We start from the raw sequence: 9667 nt of genomic DNA, 5'->3' as shown, positions 1-9667 counted from the left end.
AAGAAACTTCTGCCTGAAATAACCGAATCTGTATTTGTGTACCCTCAAAAGAATTTAAAAGTCAAAGTTAATAAATAGCTTTCCAAATACAGGATTTCTGTGCCTGATGCCTCGGCAGGCATAGTTAGCAGAAATAGCACCTATAAACTATAGAAAACTACCAGCCTCCTAAAGATGTACCCCATTGGGATACAGGCACTGCAACTGGGAGATGCGACAGAAGTCTGTGGAGGCACATCTCAACTGTTGTTTGTAGGCGTGATGCTAGAGTGACATTGGCCACAAGACAGGTGGTAAAATCCTGGTGCCAGCATCCTACATTTTTTAAAAGATGAGGTCTCATTGATCTTTTCAGCTGTGTCTTGACAGTGATTCAACACCCAAATGAATAAAACCAGCACAAGTATGTCAGCATATGCTGCAACACCACCCTGTATTGCAATATAGATACAGCCTGGAACCATATTAGGCCAGGCCACCTGGACACTTAGGACATTTATTTAAGATTTGAACCTGTTTGGACATCAGCTGCTTTGATCTATTAGAAATGCCCCCCCCCGTTCTCTCTTTGAGGCACCCATCACTAAAAATTTTGAGACAGGTCATGAATAGTCAGACAGTCCAACCAGTCAACAATACTTAGTTGATGCACAAGCAGACCCATTTTCTCTTGCATCAGTAAATGGCCAGGACACGGCTTAGCTACATCAATTATATTGTGATTCAACCGCTCCCTGAATCCTACATCTGTTCCTGACCTCTCTCTGGGTCTCCAGTCTCCCTGAGGCTGACCAAAACAAATTCACATTTTCCCCCTTCTGTACTGTATGAGTCACCACCTCCTTTCATAACCCGCCATGGGCCACCCTGCCTGTTACACAGGCACCTGCCTGGAGTCACCACGATTCTGACTTTTTTTCTGTGTCCTATTCAAGCCACCCCATAAGTTTGAGCAACATTAATTATAATTCACACAGTAGCAGTCTAAGGATCCCTGGGAACTCTCCAACCAAACCCCATTTCCCCACAACTCCACTTTTCTACCCTCCGTTCATTTATAATGTTCTAGCTGGCCTTGAGAGACAGCACACAAAGAACTGATTTACTGTGACAGAATAAGGCAATCATACCTTTCCTTAGAAAGAGAGTCGGGAAATGACTGCAAATGAGCCTCTCTGTTACCAGCAACAAAAAAATATTTAATTACCAGCAATAAACTGCACCCTGTCCTGGGTTAACACACAGGAGCCATCTGATTGCAAAGATGGCATATTTACATATGACATACTTGTTTGATGATAATCCTGAACGCTTCTCTACCATATCGATCCCATCTCCATGTGGCTATTGTACCTTGTTTCAAGCCAAGAACAGTAGCCCATCTTTTGCACACTGCAAGGTGCAGGTCAGGAGGACTTATCTGGTGTCTGTATCAAGAGAGTTATGATAATTTTTTCTGCAAAGTTCTTTAATGTCTGTAAAGCTCTCACTTGAAAACCTCGTGTATGGTAATGCGACTGACCGCTGATCCAGCTTTCTGAAAAGTCTCAGCTTAGCCTCTGGATATTTTTCAGCCCAACAGCACAGTATCTGTCTACCTTACAAAAGTCATGATGCTAGCTTGAAAACATCTATAAAGAATAAGTACATTGTTTTATATTTGAGGAATTGAACAGGACAGAGTAACAGAGCTGAAGTGTCTTGCTCAAGATCATATAGAAAAACCTGTAGCAGAGCCAGAATATCCAAGCTATTGTGTCCCAGCCCAGTACTTTGATTTCTGATACCTTCCTGCTCTATTTCAGTCAGTAATTCTATTGACTGGCATATGGGATTGTGAAATTAAAAACAATTTTCATTTTTATTTTTCCAGAATTGTTTAACTCTGAACCACCTATTTCGATTAGAAATAGTAATGTACTAGCTGGACTCAGAAGTACCCAAGCTTTTAATAGATGATTTACAGACCAAGAACATTAAGTAGCAGCAGCAGCATTTCATGGGACACATATAATGCAGCAGAAGACTAAGCCATACAATACCTGCTGGTGCCTTATAACGATCTGGTCAGTTGAGTTTCTCTTGTAATACAGCGATACTAAAAAAATCTTTTTCTGGTGTTTGCAGAGGTGAGACTTCTCAAGGGCTTTGTGATCTTTGAACATCGAGCTTGACATTTCATTCATGGAACACTGTAATGATGTATTTATGCTGAAGGTGTTGGCTCTGCACTTTATAACGCTCCATGAAGTACAGCAGAGAAGACCTTATTACGTGTTTTTCATCTTTGAAAAGATTAATGCATGACTTATTACACTTAATACTGAAATGCTCATTTTTGTTGTTATCAAAACAATTCAGCTATATGTGGGCCATCAATACTCAACAGCAAACCAAATCTCTACATTAATAATCCTTCCTCAGGTAAATGCAGATAAGCTGAAGTGAACAGGAATCTTTCCCAAAGGGCAGTTGGGCAAAACCTGCAGGATTTAACCCAAGAAATACAAATATACAACAGACTGGGGTTAGAAGAACTAGTATTGTTAAATACTCTGTCCTGGGGTACTTAGTGACTGGTACCCAGCAGCATAGCTAATTCTACTTTCACAATAAAAAAATCAGGGGACAGGCTAGCATAGAATGGCTAGGTATTAAAAACTGGGATGACAAACTGTGAAGAAGGGGAAAAAAAAACCCCCAAACCAGACACAGTTAACATAACTACGCCACAGGATGTCACTGACACCAAAAGTTTGGTAGGAAACAAATGATCAAAAGAAAACACTGAACATGGCTATAGGAGAACGCCCGTGGCTTTAGACGGGATAGAGAAAGAAAGGATGCAAACACTCCTTGCCACACAGTTCAAATGTAGCATTTCTTGTGTCGAAAATAAACACCTCCTATCAACAAATCATTTCACATTTCAGAGCAGTTCATTCATCTTTTTTCAATAAGCTCCTATTGAGCAGTTCTTCAAAACAGGCTACAAAACACATTGGACTTCTGATCCAATATTACAATTCTTTGTTCCTAGTGCAGCTCTGCAGCACGGGGTCACATCAGTGCAGACCCATAAAGGTGTTTCTTTCTTTCATCTGAGGGCTATAGCCATTAGTATCACTTCCTGCATCACCTCAATCTCTTTCATCTTCTTACCTGCACTCAGCAACTCATTGCACAATCTATAGAGTTAAAGGCATGAGATTAAATGTGTGGAATCCTTGGCCCTCGTTTGTTTGTGTAGCAAGCCCCTGCACTCAACAGCGCTCCTTAGCCCAGCACCTGAGACAATCGCAGCAGCACACGTTGCCAGAATTACTGAATTCTGTGCAGATGGGCAAGTGCACTAAATGGTAGGCTGATACGTGAAACCCAACTGTGTTTGTGAGAGCAAAGTTCAGTTCAAGGCACCACCTGTCAGGTCAGGAATAGGAGTCATAGCAGGAGTAACCTTCCATGTCTTAACAAGTTAAGCAAGCAAAGGAGGAGGGGGGAAGTATATTGCTCTTTGCAGCCTTTGGAGAGGTGCAATAACCTGGAGGGATAGCTTGCGTGCAATCAAAGAGTTCAGAGCTAAAACGTGTTTTGCCAGCGTTAGTGTGTAAGGTCACAGGTACGTTCCACTGTTTCTTCAGTGCTCTGAAGACGACACAAGCGGTGGGCAGACAAGTCAGACTAATCTGTGTTTATTTGAACATGAAAAGAAAGTTTTATAATCTGACAAGGCTTACCTTCTCTTTGCTTCCCTCTTTGCAAATATACTAACTTAAGGCCAGCCATCCAATCTGCCAGACTCCAGTTATGTTTCCATAGGGCACAAGCTGGTGAACAAGTGAAAGGTAAAATATTACACACACACACACACAAAACCCACAGCAACGTGGCCCTGAAGAGAACCCCATGAGAGGCCATCAGCTGCCCCGTTAATGCACAACACCCTTGCAGGGGCCTGGTCTGCAGCATCGTGTATCTCTGTTAACAGCGAGAAGAACTGTTCCTGTTCCAATCAAAGCAAACAGAGGAAAAAAAGAGCCTAATGACAGTGTATTTAAAATGAAGCTAAGTCCAATTTCTGAATGAAACACAGCTCAGAGTCAGGCAATGAAACTGAGCCTCAAATGATGACCGTCTAGCCTTTTTGCTCACCTTTTAAATGGTCTTGGACTCAGCACATAAGTTTTAAGAATCCAACTTAAAAGACCTTCCTTGAGACCTTGCTTGCAGAGGTGCTGAGCCACAGCCCTCACTGAAGTCAATGACAGCACCACATTCCCTTCTTTCCTATCACCACAATTTCAATCCCGTATCTGAGTTGAAGCCTATACTGTGGTCATCAGCGAGTCCCAGCCAATCCCATCTTCCTCCGAGGTAAAACTGAAAGGGGTCACTGAGCTCCTAAACAATGATGATCGGAAAGTTTCCACCTTTTCCTTCTGGCTGAGTTGTCTGCCACTCCTCACTGCCTATTATAAAGTGCAGCAGCCTGGCATCTGGGTTTGCCTGAACGCCCATCTGCCTACTCCCCATTTGGACACAGTCGAGTGAAAAGAAAAAGGGAAAAAAAAAAAGGGGAGGGGTGTGCAGAACAAAGTCTTTCATCTTCACAGCAGCAAGATTTTAGATCTAAAGAGTTGGGACTCTCAGCTGCTTTAAATTGAGGGTTATGGCTGCCAACTGCCAGTCTGAAGCTACGTATTAGTTTTCACCCAGTCCTGTGTTGTTCAGGCCATCGCTTTTCTTGCCCTTTGTTTCCTCTCAGATCGGTTAAGTGGAAGCAGGTGTTCTCCTACCCTGCTAATCTCTGGTACATTCAGACAGGCCCAGCAACTGCTCCTGTGTCCCAGACAGGTAAGTGGAGCCAGGCACTTAGTTGCGGTGGAGGGCAGCCATGTTAATGGCTCCATACAGGAGCCCCGTTAAATGTTTTTCCTTTCGCGTGCAGTTTCATTTCGTGTTGTTTCCCTCTTCACAGTTCATCCTTACACAGACCTTCGTTCTTAAAATGAGGATTTCTAAAATGGAAGTGAGGGTTTGAGCTGCTTTGGGAAGCTCTGATACCTAAAATCCATTCATGGAACACGGCAGGGTCCTGACTGCAATGCCAAGGAAGGCCACGGCAACAATACTATCTACGTGCATTATTTCATAGCCCTAGAGATGATCAACCCAGCAGACCTCATGTAACACACTACTCCACAAAATGTGATTGTGCTTATTTTAGCAGCATAAATTTGCAAACTCCACCAACCCCCAGATTTTAAGTTTTACAGACAGACCCCAGACAAAGATCTAACCTACTCACAACTGCAAACACAAAGCCCTTTCTTGCAGTTGAACAGAAGCACTGCCTTTCAAAGTTGTGCAGCCATCATTAGCGTGCAGCCCTGATTCGTGCTGGGTTTTAGATTTTAAGATGTTTTGGTGGCTGACAAGAAGCAGTTCCTTGGGCTCAGAGCTGCTGGAACATGAGTTTAGCATAGCCGCTAGGTAAGCGTAGTTAGGCTGGTGCCGGACCACAGGCTGGCCAAGTCATCTGGTCAAGTTACGCACTGAACTAATGCTGCAACAAGGCTGTTAGGTTAGCAGGGTCAAGACTCTGATGAACCTGCAGAAGGCTACGTAGACATACCCACGGTACCATAGCCTAAATAAAGGCAAGAGCTGAGAATACCACAGTATTTTACTGGAATGATTGACTGACTTTCCCAAACACTATAGCACATATTACAAGTAAAGAAAGGGAGACTGAGAGAAAAGCCAGTTAGCTAAGATCATAAGAGAAAGAAGAATGGTTTACGTGCTATTTGCCTATCACGCCTTTCAAGAATTAGCAGCCGCAGCGCTTTTCCAACTGTCACAGTCCAGTAAAGAACCTCTGAACATTAATCTAGCTTTCTTCTCCCCGCTCACAAACTATATCTTTTTATTAGGACAAACAGTATTCCCTTTCCCTTCAGACCTGCTTAATATGTAATCAGGAACCTCTTGGGCAACAAAATAGCATTGACAACATCTCTGCCCACACAGAGATGGTTTCAATCCTAATGCACAGTTGCTAGTTCAGACAGCAGTCACCAAAGGAGCAGATCTTCCCTAATCGCATCGCATGACAGTGCAAATACAGCCCTGATTTCACCACCATCTTGTGCCAGGAGTGAGCCTGAACAGGAGAGTCAGCACTCTCGTTCTGCAAGCGCGTTGCCTCCAAACTGCAGCGTGCTGTGCAGAGCTAATGGCACGCAGCCCTCTGAATCACCACCCCACGGTACACCTCGGTGAGTAAGTTTCTTCCTTCCCCCAACCCCTCCCATCACACTTCCATTGCATGTTGTAACAACTTTAGATGTACCTGCTGCTCCAAATCCTGCACCTGGGAAGCTGATGAATCCATGGAGGGAAAATGACCTAACCGCAAAATCACCAAATCCACGGCGTGATGCAATGCTTAACGCTGACTCTTAAGTTAGCTCCTCTATAAAACTACAAATTATACAAGAAAGGAAATGGTTAAAGACACAGTTCACTGCAGCCCAATTTTAACGTTTCTATATTAAGTAAATAAAGCTAACATAAAATTCAGGTCAGGAACTATTTGTTCAGGGTCAGGTGACTTCAACTCAGCTAATCAGCGAGACACACCTTACCTTTTGAACAATCTCCCACATTAGATCTGCAGTTAAAAACAGGTTTGCTGCAGATCAAGTCAGTGAATTACAGCATAAACACCCACAAAAACTAGAACAATGGGCATAATTTTCACTCCTAAAAGCATGCAAACTCCAGATCACAGCAAGAGTAGGGACACTCCAACGAGAGGGAGCAGAATCTTGCTATGCAGACTCAGGTGCAGGACCCAGAGTATACCATAAAAGACCCTAACAGCCAGAATACACCATAAAAGACCCAGTATTTAGATTAGTGGCGAAAAATTCCACCCATCTGAAATCTTACTCCCTTCAGATGATGTTGGCTACACTCAGACCTGTTCACATTGAAGATAGCAGGTATTTTGTCATTGCCTTCAGGAAAGCACGTTTAGGCCCACTGAGTTAGCCAGCTTTGGTACAACTTATGCTGGCCACTTCCTTCCCAGTAAATTTCATTTTGGTATGCAGCCATAGCATTGCTCAATTCTTTATAGCACTTCTTCATCCCTTCTGTGAAGTTAAAAGCCTTGCTGAGGCTTCCTCTCCGAGGATACCTGGGCCCACAAGCAGAAGCTCTCTCTCCTCAGTTTGGAGCAAGGTAGTTCTAAAAGCACAGGCAGCGACTTCTGATACTTGTATTGCATTGTTTTCTTATAGATCGCACCATGAAACTTTTACAGCCTGTGCCTTCTTATAGGAAGAGATACCATTTGGAGAAACAGAAGCTTGGCTTCAGCCTTCCTCATTTCCTCTCATTCCCATTTCCACTGAGAATATATTCTAGTGTATCACTGACATTCCAACCTTTGTTCAATCTGTCCATTTGAATAACCCACTATTTTTCTACAGTTACTTACCTTTTCTTCGTATGTGCTAAATTTTTTCTGCTTCCAAGGTATCTGTATGAAATTGCCCACCTCATATCCATCCTTCTCATGCAGGTTCAGCTCTATCATAAAAAAAGAAGTGGAGCATGCAGACAAGGTCAGTTGCCCATTCTGATACTGATATGTGAGCGTATTTTAAAATATATTTACATATATAATTTTATATATATATATATATATATACATATACATATAGATGAGTAACTTGAATTTTTCTACTGCTTCCGTTTATTTTGTGTTGATGTTGATAGCCTATTGGTTTGGAAACTGGGGTAGGACAAATGTTCCGATGGGCCATATCTCACCATCAAAAGCTCTACTGAACTATGAACACAGTGTTGTAACAACCGAGACAGATATTTAAATATCTATCGTGCTTGATTTTGTGAAGTTGCCTGCTCTTTTCCCAAGTTCAAATACTTGTGGATAAGCAAATGTCCTGTGTGCAGTGAAACCTTGGTTCACACCGACAATACAGACAACTGAAATTGTAAGTGATAAGCAGTTCACGGTATATTTCCTACCTATAAATATTTAGAAACAAACTGGGAGGAAGAACTGACATCTTTCTTCCAGATCAGATCCGCAAGAATTAAATCAAAGCTTTTGGTCTACGTTGCCAGGATGACAAAGATTTTGGTTGCGCTCCATTTTACGTGCAGTGGCCACGCCACTACAGAAAACACACACTTCAGAAATGCCTGCAAGGCTGCCATTTGCTTCTCCGTGCTCCAGCTAACACAGCGGACAGACTTGCGCACGACTCCTGCAGCACCGAACAGCGCTGTGTGTTCCAGCAGAGACAGAAACCAGCTGCATTACCCGATGGAACTACACCTTGTTTCTGTCCTTGCAAAAATAAAGGAACTAAACAGTGCCACTGATACATTCAAAGCTCTCACCCTACAATTTCTACCAATGATAAAACAATGAGGCAAAAAAACCCCCAAACCAGTCTCATTTCTGGCTTAATGCATGCAACCATTAACTCTGACATACAAATCCATGCAGTGCTGAACAAACATAAGATTGTCTTCCTGAGCAGCTTTAAAAATCTTGTTTCCGGGTATATTTTTACCCAAGTCTGATACAACAGACTGTTGTTTAAAGCAACAGACTCCTGTGTAGCAAAAACAGATCTAACACCCTGATTAACCTCATGCTTTGAACAGCAAGGATCAGCTGCATTTAGCACTGACTGCTAAGAAACCCTTTATAACTGAAAAAAAAAAAAATCCGCTTTGCCTTATTGGACAGGCAATGCTGCTGTTTTATTTTGTACAAATTATTTCTCTGGGTTGGGCTGAATACACACATAGATTGTTTGATTACCCAGTCTCGGGTGAGGAAACGTGCCTTCATGCTGAGGTGGGGTTTCATTGTATGTACTTAATGTGCTGATGTCTTCCTCTGTTGGAGGCAGAAAGACTCTCCACCTAGTTAGCTTTGAAGAAGTCCTTTGGTCTGCAAGAGTAATAAGTGGCCTAATTTAAGCCTCCTGATTTTGGTTGAGCCAAGCTGGAACTGTCCTAGCACCAAGTGGAATACGTAGACCTTATGCTTTCTCTCCTCATCTTAGGGCTGCGTCAGAAACCACAGTACTCACCTGCTTTGTGGCTCAGATGCAACATTCCCCAAGGAGCTGTCAGTGTATACAGAAGTACCAGATCCACATCCATCTTCTACACTGAAAGAGCAGTCGAGTGGGTAGACAAAACGCCACAGAATAGCCGTCTCTTCCAGGCAGAAAGGGAACACCCAGAGCAGTGCACAGAACCTGGCCCTTGAAATAGAGCCTTCATCACAGAAATGGGACAGCATGTAACAGAAGGGTATACGAAAATCAATTTACTAGTAACACACACAGGAACCAAGCATCTGTACAATTTAGATTAATGAGCTTTCCAATCTCTAAACAATATTACTCTATGAGTATGCAGCACAGAGACAATTTCTGTAAGGGTCAGTCATGGGTCACCATATTCCATGGCAGCGTTTTGCTCTGAGAAATGCACATCTGTTAGACTTGAGAGCATCTCACAGTCACGAGACTGTTCCGTGGTATGGAATAGCTCAGCTTTCCTTCACAGTGTATGGTCACCTACTTCTGCGCTCAGAAGACTCAGC

The 9667-nt window shown here is 42.8% G+C and overlaps 1 long non-coding RNA gene across 1 annotated transcript; it reads right to left on the bottom strand.

Moving 5' to 3' along the window:
• Nucleotides 1-3739: 3739 nt before the first annotated feature.
• On the bottom strand, nt 3740-9328 carry LOC148056023 (uncharacterized). Its single transcript, XR_015704406.1, has 4 exons — nt 9147-9328; nt 7511-7602; nt 6356-6486; nt 3740-3827 (listed from the first exon to the last, which is right to left on the bottom strand). It is a non-coding gene; the product is annotated as an uncharacterized LOC148056023 (long non-coding RNA).
• Nucleotides 9329-9667: the final 339 nt, after the last annotated feature.

This window comes from Nipponia nippon, unplaced genomic scaffold (assembly GCF_047370975.1).
Source record: "Nipponia nippon isolate SJK-2023a ecotype South Korea unplaced genomic scaffold, ASM4737097v1 scaffold_19, whole genome shotgun sequence".
In the NCBI taxonomy this organism is placed as follows: Eukaryota; Metazoa; Chordata; class Aves; order Pelecaniformes; family Threskiornithidae; genus Nipponia; species Nipponia nippon.
This window is presented reverse-complemented; position numbering and strand designations above follow the sequence as displayed.